The sequence below is a fragment of the Ceratotherium simum genome, chromosome 14 (genome assembly GCF_057802395.1).
Source record: "Ceratotherium simum simum isolate JZ-2026a chromosome 14, ASM5780239v1, whole genome shotgun sequence".
In the NCBI taxonomy this organism is placed as follows: domain Eukaryota; kingdom Metazoa; phylum Chordata; class Mammalia; order Perissodactyla; family Rhinocerotidae; genus Ceratotherium; species Ceratotherium simum.
Window position 1 is genome coordinate 5878615 of NC_141913.1, and position 20302 is coordinate 5898916.

General features: G+C 38.9%; 1 long non-coding RNA gene across 1 annotated transcript in view; it reads left to right on the forward strand.

The window, feature by feature from the left end:
• The window catches only part of LOC147915250 (uncharacterized), an 82021-nt gene that overhangs the window by 25530 nt on the left and 36189 nt on the right, over positions 1–20302 (forward strand). The window contains exon 2 of the long non-coding RNA XR_015554246.1: positions 1804–1953. This is a non-coding gene — a long non-coding RNA (uncharacterized LOC147915250). The remainder of the gene's footprint in view (positions 1–1803; positions 1954–20302) is intronic.

Here is a 20302-nt window from a genome sequence, read left to right on the forward strand (position 1 = left end):
GACCATGATACAGTAAGACAAAAACAAGGTCACTGTGAAACCCACAAAACACCAAACATCCCCCTCTCTCAGCTAAAATAAGTGACTACTTCTTTACCAATTATGGCTTTAGTCTGCCCTCCCTATCGACAAGACTTATTTAGATGCCCAATGATAGAACTGTTCCCATTTTCTGACAATATCCAATCCGGAGTGGACCTCTGCTTCCTTATACTCTCCCCCAAATCACTTAATCAACGCCTAAATCCTATTATAGGTTTTTTTCACATACTCTCTTACTGAGACACCCCGTGGTTCCCTATGGTAAACATTCTTCCTCTCTGTGATGAGTAACACATGCACTTGTTTAATTTCAGGTGCATTCCTGATGGCTTTGGCTGAAGAACATGGACAGGGCCCTTCAGCTTATTGATGTCTCTGTTGCCGCTCATAGCCCTCCTTTCTTCCTTTCTGCGTTGGTGCAGTGAACTGTAAAACAACTTGCATCCCCTGTAGCTAATAAAAGGAGAGAGATAAAAATTCAGATTCTTACTATGCTCAAATCACAGCAAGAGACCATAAATTACCCTAACTAAACATTTGTAACATAAAATATCAACCAAATTCATAAAAGTTTGAAATTTTCTATGCATCTTCTTCCCCACTGGCCACTTTCCAGAATTCTTAAAGTACTGTCATTTTAAGCATCTTTAACCATCTTGGTCATTTTTCTCTGAGTGAATTTCAATTCACTATATCCATTTTAAACTGCGGTAGCTTGACCTCAGCACAATGGTCCAGGTGTGATCTTATCAGGGAAAAACTGAGCAGAATTATTGCCTTCCTCACTCTGACGTCTACACCTCTACTCAATTGCCTAAATTTGAGTTTGCTTTCTTGGGAACCACATCACACTATGGCCTTCTCTTGAGCACACTATCATCTGATATTTCTAAGTCATTTTCTGAAATGCTACATCTCTCCTCAATTGCATTTGTGTGCTTGGGTTATTTATTTAATCAACTACAGACCTTACAAGTACTTAATCAATTTCTTTTAATTAGATTCAGACCATGTCTTAGTCAGGTCAGGCTGCTATAACAGAATAGTATAGACTGTGGCTTAAACAACAAACATTTATTTCTCACAGTTCTGGAGGCTAGAAGTCTGCAATCAGGGTGCCAACATGATGGGGTTCTTGGTGAGGGCCCTCTCCCTGGTTTACAGATGCCCACTTTCTTGATATATACTCACATAGCACAGAGAGAGCTCTCTGGTCTCTTCATCCCCTTATAAGGGCACCAATCCCATCATGGGGGCTCCTATCTCATGACCTTACCTAAATCTAATTACCTCCCACAGGCTTCACCTCCAAATACCTTCAGACTGGGGATTAGGGCTTCAACATATGGATTTGTGAGGGGACACAAACATTCAGTCTATTACACCATCAATCTGCTGTGATTTACAATGCAAATCCAGATGACAGACTAGCCATAAAATAATAGAATAAATTTTTGATTCACCAGAATAATATGTAAAAGTGAACGAACTGAAGCCAAGCAAAGGTAAACACCCTAAAATCCAGGCTCCCAAGATATCTATACGTTGAATTTATTGCTAGTGGAATGTACACAGGGCTCAAATAATAATAAACTAGCATCTTCTTATAGTTCCCTTAACCTATTCAATTGTGAAATACCTTGTTGTATCCAGTCCCTATTTATTCCTTAGGAAAATGAAATTGGTTCTTGATCGCTAGCAACATGTGAATGAACTTGAGAAAGCAGGACTCAGAAAAGCCTCTTCCTTTCCCACTAACAGATCATCATGGTGCACCCCTTGCCATGAGAAAGATGGGCAAACTGGACAACCATTTCCCACCTCAGGCATCTCCAAACCTCTGTCTCAGCTCCTTGCTATCAACACTAAAGGAAAATAGTAATAACTGGATTTCATCTCTGACAAAACCAGGTATGATTTTATGTGCTTCATCTAAGAATGTACAAATATAAACTAGACAAGGGCAGGGGGACTGGCCCCGTGGCCTAGGGGTTAAGTGTGGCGTGCTCCACTTTGGCAGCCTGGTTTGGTTACCAGGTGCAGACCTACACCACTTGGCGACAGCCATGCTGTGGTGGTGACCCACATACAAAATAGAGGAAGATTGGCACAGATGTTAGCTCAGGGCGAATCTTCCTCAGCAAAAAAAAAAAACAACTAGGTAAAGACAGTGTGGAGAGGCCCTGCAGACGGATCTTTGGCTATATGGTGTGGGTCACAAAAACTGCTCAAGACATCTACCCACTTTATAAAACAACTCTCCCCGAGTCTACAACTAGAAAGGACAGCCACTTCCTTGGGTGAGACTTGGCCTTTTTTAGAAAAACAACTTTTCTTGGGATATATACCTGGTATACTGAGTACCCCAACCCACATCAAAAGTCATTCATGCAGACATAGAACTAAAATGCACTGGCTTCAGTTTTCCTGAGATTTGTTCTTTAGAGTAAAAATTTAGCTAAATTAAATTATATTTCAGTTAAGAACAAGAAATTAACATTTATTGGATTTTTTTTTGTTATAAATATTCTTTAGGCTTCTATTACAGAAGGCAGAGAAAGACATTTAAGGAGGGACAAGAAAGATGGAGACATCCAGTGGGAGAGGCGTGTAGGGTGAAGCCAGACAGGTAGAGGAGCAAGGGATCCATAAGGTGCAGGCGTAGAGGAGTGTCTAGGGGAAGAGCAGCAAAAGAAGGAAACGGCAAAGCAGAGTAAATGGGGAAGTAGGACAAAGGAGGAGGAAAGCTCCTGCGCCCTCCCCCATGCTGGCTGCTGCCCAGGGAGGCCCTGAAGTCCGTGTTCCCCCCGTGTGCCTTGTCATACGGAGGGCTCACTGTGCCACATTCACCCACCCAGCACTGCGTGACTCTCCAGCCATCTGCCCACCTTCACTTAATCAAAGCATCTCCTTCGTGTTCTTCTGGAGCCAATAGCAATCTTTCTGACTCCTCCAGAGTTTGCCAGTGGCCTGTCGTCTTCTAAGTAGTTCCTGCTTCAAATCTGGGCTCTTTTCCATTGGAGGAAAGACTCTTTACTCTGTGATAGTCTCTTTGACATTAGCCACATTGGATAATATATTTTTCTTAGATTATGTAATTTTTAAAATATTAACCACACCTTGATTCTGCTGCCAATAAAACATTTTAAACAGTGCCAAGGTTCCCCGTATGATATAGACTTTCCCCCGCATCTTTTCATTTTTATATTTTGCCGGCTTACTTCTGTTTTCTGAAAGATCCTTGTTTTCTCTCCTTCCTGGACTAGTACCGTATAATTGTCAAACAAAAGCAATAAAGGTCTTCATTAATTGGATTACACTCTTATTATATATTGCCCCTGAAGATTTCTAAAATGCTATTTTCACAATTATAAGCATAAATAAGAAAGGGACACATGGGGCCAGCCCAGTGGCGTAGCAATTAAGTGTGCGTGCTGCGCTGCGGTGGTCCAGGGTTTGCAGGTTTGGATCCCGGGCACGCACAGATGCACCGCTTGTCAGGCCATGCTGTGGCAGCGTCCCATATAAAGTGGAGGAAGATGGGCAAGGATATTAGCCCAGGGCCAATCTTCCTCAGGAAAAAGAGGAGGATTGGCAACAGATGTTATCTCAGGGCTAATCTTCCTCACAAAAAAGAAAAAAAATGGATATGTAATTTTAGAAAGATGGTGGGATGAAATTAATTCAAGTGTCAGTTCAGGTCAGCAGATCCTACCCTTGATCAAGGGAATATATGTAATACGAGTATTGGATAATTGCTTGAATTTTAATAATAAATTTAAATTCCAGAAGGATCTATTCATTTAAAATGATTTGCAATGGACTTAAAAATGTCCAAATTTCTATGCATCTGTGTTTAAAGTTGAGTTGATCCATTTGAGGCAAGTATTTGCAGAGAACTTATTAAATTTACTGGTTTTAGTGGCATACATATTCCAAATAAAAAGACTGAAGGATAGTCACCAAAATATTGAGGGCAATTATTTGATTATCTTCTTCTTTGTGCTTTTCTGTACTTTGCATTTTTAACAGTAAACATATTATTGTGTAGTCAGAAAAAAGCTACTTTAAATGATTAAAAACTACTAAAAGAAAAAAAATTTAATGTGTATAAAAATCTTTCAATATATTGAGAACTTGTTTCCTTAAAAGGCAAAAGAATATGGAAAATGCAATCAAAGTAACAATCTTCAGAAATAAGCAAGAAGAATTTCTGGTTCCTAAGGATCCTCTGGGATGTTTTCTGCCTTAAATAGATAAGTCTCACCTAACCTTTAAATATTTTCATTGTCACAACAGAATAGTTACTTCATTTTCCAAGCTTCTTCTAAATCAAAAGTAACCTATTTGTAATGAAGCCCTTATTTATCAAAAACCTGAAACCCTTGAATTGATAGATCTTCATTATCTTTTATTTTCTCTCACCTACTCCTTTTGCCCATGAAACTAATCTTTCTGAGATTTATAATAAGTGTAGAAAAACAAATGCTGGCACTAGTTAGATCTTAAATAAAATCATCACTGAGATAAGTAAGCTCTAACTATTAAATCAGTTTTAATTATTGTTAGACTTGGTGAAACATGGAAGGCCTTACTACCAAGTGGGGGAAATGTGAAGCCGGGAAGAACAGATACACCGTGTGAATGAATCACGACAGTAACGGTAGTAGCAGCTAGTATTTATGGAGTTGTGGCTACATGCCAGGCACTGTTCAGAATGCGTTATCTGTATTAACAGAGCAACCCTATGAAATATATGCAATTGTAAATCTCACTTACAGGGAAGAACAGAAGCAAAGTGCTGTCAAACAACTTGCCCAATAACAACTTACACGGTAACACAATCCACAGATTCTGGGTGAAACCCAAGAGCCTGGCCCTTGAGCCCACATGATTTCTGTTGGTTTCGGGTGCTTGGGCCATGCTTACATATAGTTTGGAGATTGTAGATTTTATCTTTGTCTTAGTTTTACTGAAGCTGTAGTTAGTGAGAGTTTTTTTTGGGGGGGTGGGGATCTTGTTTGTTTGTTTAATTCTCCTCAGTTTTATTTCCAGGAAGAGAAATGAAAAGATTCAGAAGTGATCTGCTGATGCACTGCTACCCAATCTAGTTTAGCTCCTCTAAGTCTGGCCTCTTGGCTTTTGAGAAATTGTTGAGCAGACTGAATAAGAGTGTGGGCTCCAGGGCCAGGCTGCTTGAGTTTCATCCAAAATCTGTGGATTGTGTCACTGTGTAAGTTGTCATTGGGCAAGTTATTTGACAGCACTTTGCTTCTGTTCTTCCTTGTAAGTGAGATTTACGATTGCACATATCTCATGGGGTTGCTCCGTGCGCAAGCACCCAAGGAGAGGCAGACGTCAGAAAGCCCTGCCCCTAAAAGAGAAGGGAGAATGTGCAAAGGCAGAGGCTGCATCCCTCAGGAACATGGGCAGCTCAGGGATGGAGGAAAGAACCATCTGAACCAGAGTAGGATGAGAGAGTCAGGAGGTCTGGCTTCAGAGATGCCTCATGATGAATAAACTGCATATGACTAGAGCCACAGAGGAGCATGAGCCCTGAGCTGAGAAGCCAGGGAAACCACACTGGGTCCTCCCCTCCCCTCCACAGCGTTCTCCTGCAAACAGACAGGAAATCAAGTTCACTCAAATATCAGCAAATATCAAATATAATTCCAGGATCCATAAAGAGACACCATAAGAAAAACATCAAGATTTCCCTACAGATGGAGAACATTTACCAGGAAAATGTTGCCAAGAAACAAAGCAAAATTGTAAGCCAACATTCCAATGTAAAAAAAAATATATTATATTAAAGCCATCTGTTAATACAGATAACGCATTCTGAACAGTGCCTGGCATGTAGCCACAACTCCATAAATACTAGCTGCTACTACCGTTACTGTCGTGATTCATTCACACGGTGTGTGTGTTCTTCCCGGCTTCACATTTCCCACACTTGGTAGTAAGGCCTTGCAGCCATGAAGCGACACCACCATGCAGAAATAGAAGTCCAGGAGGATATAACCAGACAAGAATTGGTGAGGGCCAGACAGGAGGAGGAGACGAAACGGGAGGTGGAAAGAAGTAGAACGCACAGGTAAAGTCATTTTAGAAATAAAGAGTAAATGACAGGGATGACAAGGAAGAAAGACACAATAAAGAGGACAGTAAAGAATCTAGAAAAATAGGCACCCCCCCCCAAAAGAGGGGCATTTGAAGTACTGCCACCTTCTTGTTTGTTAAAACTTAGACATTTGAAGTGAGGACAGCCTGGTCACCAGCTCTTACCTGAGGGGCCTTTCTTTCCCTTCCAGCGTCTTCAGACCCGCCTAGTACTCTTTCCCCTGGGCACTCAGTGCCGCCTGAGTCGCATCTGTCCCATGCATTCTTCTCCCCCTTTTCTGTTGGCAGCTGTTGTGAGAGAAGTGAACTGTTTGCACTGCCTCTTGCTGTGGACTTTTTTCAGGCCGACAAACCTGTCTCTTGGTCGCCATTCTTAGTTCAGTTGGAGAATTCCTGGATAGAAGCCGCTTTGGCCTGTTTCTGATGCCTACACCCCAGGCAAATGATGCCTCTCCACGGGCCCTCCGGACCCTGCTCCTCCTCAGCTGTGGGGGATCCCAGGCCGTGAGAGCTGCTTCTTTCTACCGCAGTCTGAAATCTTGTGTTCTGTTTTCCCCCCTGCTTTGCCTCATCTCTTTTTAAAAAGTTTTATTCTCAGTTCCTAATAGTCTTACACCTGCCTCTTAAGTTAGTCCACGTTGCTTAGTGCTGCCTATAGAAATAGTTCTATTTCCTGCGCCTCCCTGCTGCTTTCCTCTCCCTTTGTTCCTGACACAAACCTGTTTCTCCAACACCTTCCTCCAGGCTTTGTCCCAGGGGAGGGGGGCACATCTCCCTCTGTAAGAGATATAAGGTCAAAAAGTTCTAGTTCTGCCAAATACATCCATTGTTCAAAAAGATCTTGTCCCGATTTGCCTCTGTAAAAAGGGTACCTATTCCTTTTTATGTGTTTATTAATACAATCTACCACCTTTCTATGGGCAGATCCACAATTTGTTTCTCTGAAACACAGTCACTATCAGAGCATTTATAATGAACAAATTCAAACCAAGTGGAGACAATGGGATGGAGGGTGTCACTCTTAAGACCCTGTGGGCAAGTCGCATACTTAAAAGAGGTTAGTGTCTTTGGTTCATCCGCAAGTCCTGCACAAAACTGACAGAATGGGAGACTTCTGGTTTTGTGTCGCCTACCAGAATCTGGCCCGAATGATGGAAAGGTAAAGCCAAGCCCACAATTATGGGAGAATTCCTGGGCAGTCTTGGGTACAACAGCTTAGTAAATATGAAGAATAAAAATATTCTAAAATTAATTTTACACTATCATTTTAAAAAATAGTTTTATTGAGATATAATTCATATACCATACCATTCATCCATTTAAAGTGTACAATTTAATGGTTTCTAGTATATTCATGGAGATGTGAAACCATCACCACAGTCAATTTTAGAATATTTTCATCGTCTCAAAAGGAAACCCCCTACCCTTTAGCTGTCACCTTCCTGTGCCCTCGTCCTCTTTTTTCTAGTGTTAAGCAACCATTAATCGACTTTCTGTCCCTATAGATTTCCCTATTCGGGACTTTCATATGAATGGAATCACATAATACATGGTCTTTTGTGATTGGCTACTTTCATTTCACATGTTTTCAAGTCTCGTCCATTTGGGGGCATGTATCAGTACTTCATTCCTTTGCATTGCCAAATAATATTTCATTGTGCAGATTTACTACATTTTGTTTACCCATTCATCTGTTGATGAACACTTGGGTTGATTCTACCTTTTAGGCTATGGTGGATAGTACTACTATAAACGTTCATTACAAGTTTTGGGTGGATATATGTTTTCACTTCTCTTAGCTATATACTTAGGAGTGGAATTACTAGGTCATATGGTAACTCTCTGTTTAATCATTTGAGGAATTGCCAGACTGTTTTCCAAATCAGCTGCACCATTTTACATTCCCACCAGCAATGTGTGCAGGTTCCGATTTCTCCACATCCTCACCAACACATGTTATCTGACCTTTTGATTCTAATTATCCTAGTGGGTGTAACATAATATCTCACTGTGGTTTTGATTTGCATTTCCCTGATGATTAATGATGTTGAGCATTCTTTCATATGCTTATTGGCCATTTGTATATCTTCCTTGGAGAAATGTCTATTCAAATCCCTTGCCCATCTTTTAATTGGGTTGTCTTTTTATTATTGAGTTGTAAGAGTTCTCTGTATATTTTGTATATTAAATCCTTATCAGATACAGAATTTGCAAATATTTTCTTCCATTCTGTGGGTTGTCTTTCACTTTCTTGATGGTGTCCCTTGAAGCACAAGAGTTTTCTATTTTGATAAAGTCCAATTTATCTATTTTTACTTTTGTTGCTTATGCTTTTGGTGTCATGTCTAAGATGCCTTTGTCAAATCCAAACTCATGAAGACTTTCCCCTATGCTTTCTTCTAAGAGTTTTATAGTCTTAGCTCAATATTGGCCTTTGATCCATTTTGAGTTGATTTTTGTTTCTGGTGTGAGTTAAGAGTTCAACTTCATTTTTTCCATGTGGATTATCCAGTTGCCCCGGTGCCGTTTTTTGAAGAGACTGTTCATTCCCCATTGAATTGTCTTGATATCCATGTCAAAAGTTGGCCAGTAGGGCCGGTCCTGTGGCTTAGGAGTTGAGTGTGCGCACTCCGCTACTGGCGGCCTGGGTTCGGATCCCGGGCGCGCATCAACGCACCGCTTCTCTGGCCATGCTGGGGCCGCATCCCACATACAGCAACTAGAAGGATGTGCAACTATGACATACAACTATCTACTGGGGCTTTGGGGAGAAAAAGGGGAAAAAAAAAAGGAGGAGAATTGACAATAGATGTTAGCTCAGGGCCGGTCTTCCTCAGCAAAAAGAGGAGGATTAGCATGGGTGTTAGCTCAGGGCTGATCTTCCTCACAAAAAAAAAAGAGTTGGCCAATAGATGGATGGGTTTATTTCTGGTCTCTTAATTCCATGTATTGAGGTATGTCTATCCTTGTGCCAGAACCACACTGTCTCTATTGTCATTGTTTTGCAGGAAGTTTTGTAATGGGCAAGTGTGAGTCCTCCTACTTTGTACTTCTTTTTCAGGATTATTCTGGCTATTCTGGTCCCTTGAAATTATATAGGAATTTTAGAATCTGCTCATCAATTTCTACAAAGAAGTTATCTGGGATTCTAATAGAGAGTCCATTGATTCTGTAAATCATTTTAGGGGAATATTGCTATTGAGGAATGATGCTAAGTCCTCTGATCCATGAACGTGGGATGTTTTTCCATTTATGTAGCTTTTCTATAATTTCTTTCAAAAATGGTAGTTTTCAGAGTATGAGTTTTGCACTTTTTTGGTTAGTTTATTCCTAAGTATTTTATTCTTTTTAATGCTATTGTGATTGGAATTGTTTTCTTAATTTTTTTTCAAATTTCTTATTGTAACTTTATAGAAATGCAATTGATTTTTTATATTGATCTTATGTCCTGCAACATTGCTGAACTCGTTTATCAGTGGTAATAGTTCTTTAGTGGATTTCTTAGGATTTTCTACTTACAAGAACATATCATCTGTGAATAGAGGTAGTTTTACTTCTTCCTTTCCAATTTGGATACCTTTTATTTCTTTTTACTTCCCTAATTACCCTTGCTAGAATCTCCACTACGGTGTTGAATAGGAGTGATGAGAGTGGACATCTTTGTTTTGTTCCCATCTCGGTGAGAAGCATCTAGTCTTTCACCATAAAGTATGATGTTGAGCAGTGGGGTTTTTGTGGATGCCCTTTATCAAGTTGAGGAAGTTCTCTTCTACTCTTAGTTTGTTGAATGTTTTTACCATGAAAGCCTATTTGATTTTTGTCAATACCTTTTCTATGCTATTAAAAGGATCATATGATTTTTGTTTTTTATTCTATTGATATAACACATTACAATTAATTGATTTTTGGATGTTAAACCAACCTACCATGTGGTCATAGTGTATAATTCTATTTACATATTGCTGGATTCATTTTGATAGCATTTTATTGAGGATTCTTATATCTGTATTCGTAAGAAATATTGATCTGTAGTTTTGTTGTGATGTCTTTGTCTGGTTGTGGTATCAGGGAATACAGGCTTCATAAAATTAGGAGGGAAGTGTTCTCTCTTCTTCTATTTTTGGGAAAGTTTGTGCATATTGGTATAATTCTTCTTTAAATATTTTGTAGAATTTAGCTGTGAAGACATTTGGGCCTGGGATTTTCTTTGCAGGTAGTTTTTTTTATTACAAATTTAATATCTTCACTTGTTACAGGTCTATTCAGATTTTCTATTTTTTCTTGATTTAGTTTCAGTTGTTTGTGTCTTTCTAGGAATTTGTCCATTTTATATACGTTATCCAATTTCTTAGCATATGATTGTTCATAATATTCCTTTATAACCCTTTATTTCTGTAAAGTCAGTAGGGAAGTCCCCTCCCCTTTCATTTCTGATTCTGCTATTTGAGTCTTCTTTCTTTTTTCTTTGTCAATCTAGCTAAGTTTGTCAATTTTGTCTCTTTTTCAAGAACCAAGTTTTGTTTCATTGATTTTTCCCTGGTCTTTTTCTATTCTATATTTCATTTATTTCCACTCTAATATTTATTATTTCCTTCCTTATGCTTGCTTTAGGTTTAGTTTGCTGTTTTTTACAGTGTTTTAAGGTAGAAGATTAGGTTATTGGTTTGAGCTCTTTCTTTTTTCTTTTTTTTTTTTTTTTTTTAATTTTTTGTGAGGAAGATCAGCCCTGAGCTAACGTCCATGCCAATCCTCCTCTTTTTGCTGAGGAAGACTGGCGCTGGGCTAACATCTGTGCCCATCTTCCTCCACTTTATGTGGGACGCCACCACAGCATGGCCTGACAAGCGGTGCATCGGTGCACGTCCGGGATTTGAACCTGGGCCGCCAGCAGCGGAGCACACGCACTTAACCACTACGCCATGGGGCTAGCCCCCATTTCTTTTTTTCTTAATATGAGCACTTACATCTACATATTTACCTTTAAGCACTACTTTAATTGTATCCCTTAAGATTTGGTATGCTGTGTCTTCATTTTCATTCATCTCAAAGTATTTTTTGATTTCCCTTTTGATTTCTTCTTTGATCCATTGGTTATTTATGAATGTGTTGTTTAATTTCCACTTAATTGTGAGTTTCCCAAATTTTTTCCTCCTTTCAATTTGTAATTTCATTACATTGTGGTTGGAGAACATAGTTTGTATTATTTCTATCCTTTTAAATTTATTGAGGTTTGTTTTATGACCTAGCATGTAATCTATCCTGGAGAATATTCCATGTCCACTTGTGAAGAATGGGTGTTCTGTTGTTTTTGGGTGGAGTGTTCTATAGATGTCTTTTTGTAGTGTTGTTCAAGTCTTCTATTTCCTTGTCGATCTTCTGTGTAGTTGTTCAATCACTAACTGAAAGTGAGGTGTTATGTACTGAATTGCATTCCCCTAAAATAAATATGTTGAAGCCCTAACCTCTAATGTGCTGTATTTGGAGACATGGCCTTTAAGGAGATACTTAAGGTTAAATGAGGTCATAAGAGTGGGGCCCTAATACAATATGAGTGGTGTCCTTATGTGTGCACACAGAGAAAAGGCCATGTGAGGACACCGTGAGAAGGTAGTCATCTGTTGGCCAAGGATAGAGGCCTCAGGAGAAACCAGCCCTGCCAGCACCTTGATCTCAGACTTTTGGCCTCCAAAACTGTGAGAAAATACATTTCTGTTGTTCAAGCCACCCTTTGTGGTATTTTATTATGTCATCCTAGCAAACTAATACATGGGGCATCGAAAGCGCCAACAATTATTGTTGAATTGTCTATTTCTCCCTTCATTTTTATCAGGTTTTTTTCATGTATTTTGGTGCTCTGTTATTAGGGTATATGTATGTTTACAATTGTTATAGCTTCCTAATTGTTTGATCCTTTTATTGTTATAAAATTCCCTCTATCTCTAGTAACATATTTCGTTTAAAGTCTGTTTTGTCTGATGTTAGTACAGCCACTCCAGCTTTCCTGCGGTTGCTGTTTGCATGGTATATCTTTCTCCATCCTTTTGCTTTCAATCCATTTGTGTATTTGAATATAAAATATGTCTCCTATAAACAACAGTTTAGTTGGACCATTTCTTTTAATTCAGTCTGATAATATATGCCTTTTGATTGGATTGTTTAATTCATTCACACTTAATATTATTATAGATATAATTGGATTTACAACTGCCATATTACTTTTTGTTTTCTGTATATCTTACATCTTTTTTGTTCATGTGTTCATCCTATATAGCTCTATTCCCTTTTACCTCTTCTTGTTGTATTATTGTAGTAGTGGATCTATTAATTACTTCTATTAGTTATCTCCATTGTAATATTATATCTATTAATGTTACAAATCCAATAATACATTGTTATAATTATTACTTTGCCATCTGTAGTTATCTCCTTAGTCCATTATAGCTTTGCTCCCACCCACCACTTTTGTGTTACTGAGTTTTCATAGATTTTCTTGGATAGATGTTTCTTCAGTTCTTTTTTGCCCTTTGGACCATTCCTAGAGGCTTTGAATTTTCTTTTTTTAAATAATGTTCATCAGCTTCACTGAGGAACAGGTCAACAGATCTCCTCACGCTGTCATATAAGTCAGTCTTCTAGTTATGATTTTACAGGGCTTTTTAAACATTTTAACTTCAAATATAAATTGCAATTATTTTGCATTTCAGCTTTATCAAATATTTTAATTTGGCACAACTTTGCTTAGAAGAAAAAAAATCAAGACGGCTACAGTAGCATTAAAAAAATTTTATGTTCAGGTCAAATGCACGGGTAGCAATGAGTTTAAAACTCTTGATCTGCTGCTTCCAATGCTTCCAATTAAAGAGAGAAAAATGGAGAGGTTTACACATGCCAAAGACAGCAGGTCTATGATATCTGAGCTCTGACACAACATGCAACCCTGGAGTATACAGAAGATAGCACCTATAAGCCAGCACCTGCTCCTCATGGAGGCTTCACTGCCTCAAGGACTTTTCTCTGCTTCCAAGTGACGGCTGGAGCATATGAACTTTTCTGTTGTGAGACGTTCCATTAATGCAACTAGGGACCATTCACCCTAGTAAAACTTATCCCAGTGCTGTTTCAATCCACAATTCTTGAAATGGTAACTCAAATTTTGATAGGCAGATGACAAGCAAAGCTTCATGTTCAACAATGTCTAGGAATTGTTTCCATCCATAGAATAATAGAGATGCGGGAAAAAAGAATTATTTGGTATCACTACCAACCATATCTTGGGCATTAAGGCTCTGGAGTAGATGACTTTTAATTAGACAAAAATACATTAATAAGCTGCAATAGGTGTGAGAAATGAAGCCCCTATAGCATGAATTGCAGTGTTGGAAAATAGAAAGATAAAATGCTCCTCAAGAGAAATGAAGAGGAATTTGAGGATGAAGGAGCATATGAAATGAGCAGGGGAGAGGGGACGAAAGAAATAAAGAAGACTGGAGACATATAGAGAAATATCCTCTGGCAAGAAATTTCCAAGGCAGGGATAGCTGAACAGTTGAGAAAATAGTAGTGTCTAATATCCCACATGTAGATATTTGTTCTCTGGTGGTGTGAAGTAACCACCCCACCACCGTTGTTCATTTAAACGCTCCACAAAGTTTGCAGTTCACAAAGGCCCTGGAAGTTTGATGTTTTGAATAAATCAAACAAAAAGGCTGTGACCCATGTTGGGGTTGGATAGAACAAAGAGATTGAATGCAGCTGCCTAGAGCTGAGTGAGATTAGGGGTCCAGCAGAAAGAGGAAATTTGTGCCTGCAAGAATACAAGACCCCCTCTATGTTGCAGAAGTCTTGAGTCATTGTAGTATACTCATTTGGCTAAACTCAAGATAATTAACATAATTTGGCCTGGATGTTATCAAGTTTAGAGTCTTTCTCAGTTCATTTTAGGATGAACTGGGAAATAAGAGCTTCATCCTTGAAATAGCCACAAAGAGGCACCACGGCCCTTCAGTGTTAGCAGCCAAGGGCAATCTCTGGAGGTACAAGCTACTTGCAGTGCTCAGTCTGGTCCACCTACATTTTGTATCCCAATTTTTAAAAACTTTCGCAGTCCATTTGACCAGTGGTTGTATCGTTTTCTCTCACCCTACAACAAATAGTTGTTCATTGTTCTTTTATCCATGACCTAAATATTAATGAAGGTAAGATAATAATTATAAAAGCTTATATTTATTATTTACTGTCTTCCAAATATTGTACTTGCATGCATTACATTCAATCCTCATCACAAGGCTAAAAGTCAAGTACACGGATTCTCATTCTATGCATGAGGACCCTGAGGCTCAGAGATGTTGGAGACTTGACAACAGGATGTGAGCACACACACATACTCTCCCTCACTCTGCACACTGCCTCCCTGGGGACTGCTGAAGCATAGGGAACTGTGGGAAAGCAAACCAATCAGGGAGTATAGTTTCTGTTTCAAGTGGCCAATGGGCAAAAACAAAATATTTCTTTACCAAGATTGTAGTAAATTTTTACCAACCAAATTGTAGACTAATTACTTCTGTTTTGCACACACTTTAGCTTTTCTCATCAAAAAACAAAGAAGGAACATTAACAAAACAAGTCGTTGAGAGGACAAAAGATAGAAATAGAGATAGAGAGATAGAGAGCTAGAGATACAGATATCCACTGATAATAGTTAAAGGGAATACAGAAATAAATTTGCTGGAAGACTCCATCACAATTTCCTTAATGCCCAGAATTTTTTACAGCTCTTTGGATAGAATATTAATTATGAATAATTAGCAGGTGTTTAAGCCGATAGGCATGGGAAAATATAACTTTTATTCTAATTAGTGCCGAAGAAGTATAAAAAAATACTATAAGTTGAATGCCCTCCTCACATTTTTCTTAAAACACCAATTCTAGACTTCAGTCTGAGGTTTGCAGCGTTATTACAAACATGCTAACCTAGGGGCTCTAGGCCTTCAGTGAGAATTTGTTTTTTGTTTTCCTAAAGCTTTCAGATTCTGAGAAATGTTGCTAAAGAAGGCCCTAAGAGGAGCTGACAGGATCTGCAGATCTTGATCTGTTGTTTGAGGACAGGTTCCTCTAATCCTGTAAAATAATGTAAACTAGATACTCAAAAAAGACTTGACTATCAGCTAAGCTGAATTCCAATCTCAAAGAATCTTCATTCAAACATATTCATGATAAAAGAAAGCTCTAAGTCACCTGATATGAAGAAGTCTCAGTTGTCAAGGTTTCAGCCTAGTGTTGATAAAGAAGAAGTAACAAAGGAAGACATTTGCAGGGCTTCTATGTTTTCCCAGGATCCTTGCATTAGAATCACTCAAACCATTTGTTAAGAATGCATATCCCCTTGGGCTCCACTTCAGATCTAATCAATAAGAATCTCTTGGCAAATCTGCTTTTTTGACAAGTTCCCTAGGTTACACTTTTGCACACTAAAGTTTGAAAAACACTGTAGTGATTTACTCTGTTTTACTGACAGCACAGTGGGGAGCCTCTGATAGGAATGAGAAGCACCCAAAGTCCCATGCTCTGATTAGCCATTACTACTTCCCTGGCATAGCTACATCTTGCCTTCTCAGAGCTGGGCCTGGGACAGCATGGAAAACGTCAAGAATGATACTTCATAGATTTATTATTGCTCTTATTCTTATGTAACTCTAGTTTGCATCACCCCAGAGGTACTACATGCTCAGCCCCAAGTGTCAGTGGCTCCTAGGCCCCTATCTGAGGCCCTTCCTTCTTTATGGACCAACTGACATAATGGGGTTCAGTCTCAGGTGAATGTAGCCTTTTCTGTCTCTGGCTCTCAGCCTCACTGTCCAGGAGGCCCAAGCATATTGGATCCTTCACCTGCCCTGGCTGTGCCATGATCTAAAAATCAAGTATTCTGGGTGATTCCCCTTCCCGCCTAACAAGATGCTCATGAGAACCCACAAAGGAAGAGTCTTATCTCTAAAATTTGCCCCAATGAGACAACTCCTCTGAACCCCCAGTTGGAGTGAAGCAGTGTCATTGGTGCCAGTGGTGCTGATTGTTATTCAGCATCCCTTTCCTCTATATGACAAAATAACCTCCAGTGATAGCCACCCACAGGAACAAAAAATAATCATGGCTAAAAAACAAATGCAGACAGTGGAAAATTTCTTGTATTGAGCTTCATAAGTATAATTGTGTTTGTAAAAAAACTAAATAAACATTGTAGCACAAAAATTACGTTACATTAAAAATATATTTACAGTAATATATTTTTTAAAGGGAAATAAGACTTATTCCCACATATTGGTTCATGTCAGTAATTAATAATATTTGCCAATTTTTCAATGAATTCATTATTGCATAATCATGTTCCAAAAACAACATAGCCAGATTTGTCAACTTCTCTTTACTCACAGTTGAGGAAAACTTTTTATTGCTTTAGTTTTGAAAAATTTCTTTCACACGAAGCAGCAAATATATAAAAAGTTAAGAAAAGTCATAAATCTAAGAAGAGATTCTTTTTTAAAAAGAATTGCCTGGCTCTGGTGGCTTATACTCGTGGGACCCACAGGACTGTAACCAACAGAGAAAGAGTTCATAAACAGCTACCACCCCCAGGGCACAGCAAGAGACAACAGTTCCAGGAGCTCAGTCTTTCTGTGAAGGAGGCCTACTAGCTGGTCATCATGACTGCGGCCTAAGGAGCAGGCTTCTGATTAAGCAGCATCTGGGGCTGACTGTAATCCTTTCTAGAGACCTCAAAGGACCCGTGCTATGTTCGCACTCACCGTCTGCAACACCCCAGAGCACCAGTGTCTCCTAGAGGGGAGCTTTACACATGTCTGGTGCCCTGGTTTTCGCAGCCCAGGAGATATCCCTTGATCTCTTGGCTTTGATGGCCAGAGGGGCTTGCATTCCTGGGTCCCATGGGTCTGTGGCAATCGGAGAGATGGTTCTTGGCAGGCTACCATCCCCAGGGCACTGCACACACAATGGACTGATGCACACTCCCCAGTCTTTCTGTGGAGGAGGCCTCTTTGCCGTCCTGGTGCTTTAGCCTGAGGGGCAGGCTTTAAGTTTGGCACACATTTAGTGGCCTACGGAGCTGCTCTCTAGGAAGTTGGCTGTGGATGCCATCTTGGTGCTCTCTCTCTGCCTTGCTTCAGCTATTATCACCCAGAAAAGAGCTTATACACTCATCTGGAGCCCCATTTTCTATGATTGCCACCCAGGGGACACCTCCAGATCTCCCGGCTCTGGTGACCAGTGGAGCTTACCCTAGCAGTCCCATAGGACTGTATATATTTGCATACTTTTAAAAGCTGATGCCTGAGGGTCTGGTGTCTAGTCAGCCTGAATCTAGATGCTGAGATCCTCTCCTTTGGGACACTGACAAGTCTTGGCACATCCTCAACTACTGGGAGCCATTAAAAATATAATAGGCTGCTTGGACAACCACAGAGGTTTGAGAGACGACCAGGAGCTGAAGCAGGGTTAAACAACAGTGTTCCTCTCCTACACAAAGCCACTACTTCAAGACTGGGAGAGGTGGTTGTTTCATCTACTGTATAGAAACCAACACAGAGTCAAGCAAAATGAAGAAACAAAGGAATATGTCCCAAATGAAAGAACAAAATAAAACCTCAGGAAAAAAAAAAAAACATAATGAAGTGGAAATAAATAATTCACCTGATAAAAGAGTTCAAAGTAATGGTCACAAAAATGCTCACTGAACTGGGGAGTAGAATGGATGAACACAGTGAGAACTTCAACATGGAGATAGAAAATATAAGTACTAAATAGAAGTCGCAGAACTGAAGAATATAATAACTGAACTGAAAAATACACTAGAGGGGTTCAACAGCAGACTAGATGAAGCAGAAGAAAGGATTCATTAACTCAAAGACAAAGCAGTAGAACTCAACCAATCAGAGCAGCCAAAAGAAAAAAGAATGAGAAAAAGTGAAGATAGCTTAAGGGACTTATAAGATAACATCAAATGGACTAACATTCACACCATAGGGCTCCCAGAAGGGGAAGAGACAGAAAGGAGCAAAAAATTATTTGAAGAAATAATGGCTGAAAACTTCTCTAACCTGGGAAAGGAGATAGACATCCAGATCCAGGAAGCCCAGAGCATTCCAAATAAGAGGAACCCAAAGAGATCCACACCAAGACACATTATAATTAAAATGTCAGAAGTTAAAGACAAGGAAAGGATAGTAAAAGCAGCAAGAAAAAAACAACTTGTTATGTACAAGGGAACCCCCATTAGACTAGCAGCAGATTTTTCAGCAGAAACTTTGCAGGCCAGAAGAAAGTGGCACAATATATTCAAAGTGTTGCAAGAAAAAAGCTTCCAACCAAGAATACTCTACGGGCAGAGTTGTTCAGAATTGGAGGAGAGATAAAGAGTTTTCCAGATTGGCAAAAGCTAAATGAGTCCTTTATCTCTAAACTGGCCTTACAAGAAATGTTAAAGGGACTTCTTTAAGCTGAAAAGAAAGGGTGCTAATTAGTAACAAGAACACATATGAAAGAATAAATCTCATCGGAGAGTAAATATATAGTAAAAGTAGTGGATTAATCACTTATAAAGCTAGTATGAATGTTAAAAGACAAAAGTAAAAATAACTATGATTACAATAATCAGTTAAGGAATACACAAAATAAAAAGATGTAAAATGTGACATCATAAACATAAAGTGTGGTAGGGGAGTAATAATATTGAGCTTTACAATGGGATCAAACTTAAGTTGTTATCAACTTGAAATAGACTATTATAGATACAAGTTGTTATATGTATGTCTCATGGTAACCACAAAGCAAAAACCTATAGTAAATACACAAAAGATAAAAAGAAAGGAATAGAAGCATATGACTAAAGAAAGTCATCAAACCATAAAGGAAGAGAGCAAGAGAAGAAGATAGGAAGAGAGATAAAATACAAAAACAGTCAGAAAACAATTAACAAAATGACAATAAGCACATCCCTGTTAATCATTACTTTAAATGTAAATGGACTAAATTCTCCAATTAAAAGACATAGAGTGGCTGAATGGATTTAAAAAAAGACCCGTCTATATGCTGCCTACAAGAGACTCACTTCAGATGTAAGGACACACATAGACTGAAAGGGAAGGGATGAAAAAAGATATTCCATGCAAATGAAAACCTCAGACAAAGGCAGTGTCTGAATGCCCTGATCTTTCACCCTGACAACTGACACCTATTCTAAAGCAACAGATCAGAGAGTGTCAGCATCCACTTTCACTCAGCTGTGTGCTCTGATATTTGGAGAAAAAGAAAAACTTTTGGAGTTTTAAACAAATGTAATAGAAATTCTTGATAAATTTTCTGGTGAAATCTTTTACTGGAAAATTTTCAAATGTAGGGATTTTTGAAAGCAACTAGAACTGATTCCAACATTAAAAGTATTGCAAATTTTGGAATTCATATAAACTCCACTACTGATATTGAGTGTTGTTCATACTTTGGAAATGTCATTTACTAAAGTAAATGGTTAGGTTTCAGGGTAGCCAGATGGTGGAAGAGGGGAAATTCTTCTTTATAGACAGTTAATAAATGCAGAAGAAATGATAGAATTTAAAAATAACCATTTCACAACCCTTGAAGAAATAATGGCTCTAGGCAATGGTCAGAAATGTGTGTTAAAATCATTAGTGAACTGTAGGTGTAAAGTGTTTGGAGTGGTTGGGCCAGTGTCTTCTGAAGCCACTGATAGATCTCAGTGTTCCTAAAGGTGACACTCCCAGCTAGACACATCATGTGCCTCTTGCTGTGATACAGTGGAAAGTACACAGCACCACCTATGAAGTGCTTAAAAAAACAAAGGACCAGACCTAATCCAGCCTTTAGATCTGGCTGTCAGCTTAAAGAAAATATGGGGGACAGAAGAACAAATTTTCAAAAAGACACCACAAGGGTGCAATCAGACAATCGAGAATCTAAAGCACAGGTGATCCAATTTCTCCAACAAATCAGTGACATCAACAAAAAGAAAAGAAACTTAAAATACATGACAACCAAATGCAATTTGTGAACTTTGGAGATGATTTGGAAAAACTACTGTAAAACGGCATCTTTGAGACAGTTGGGGAAATTT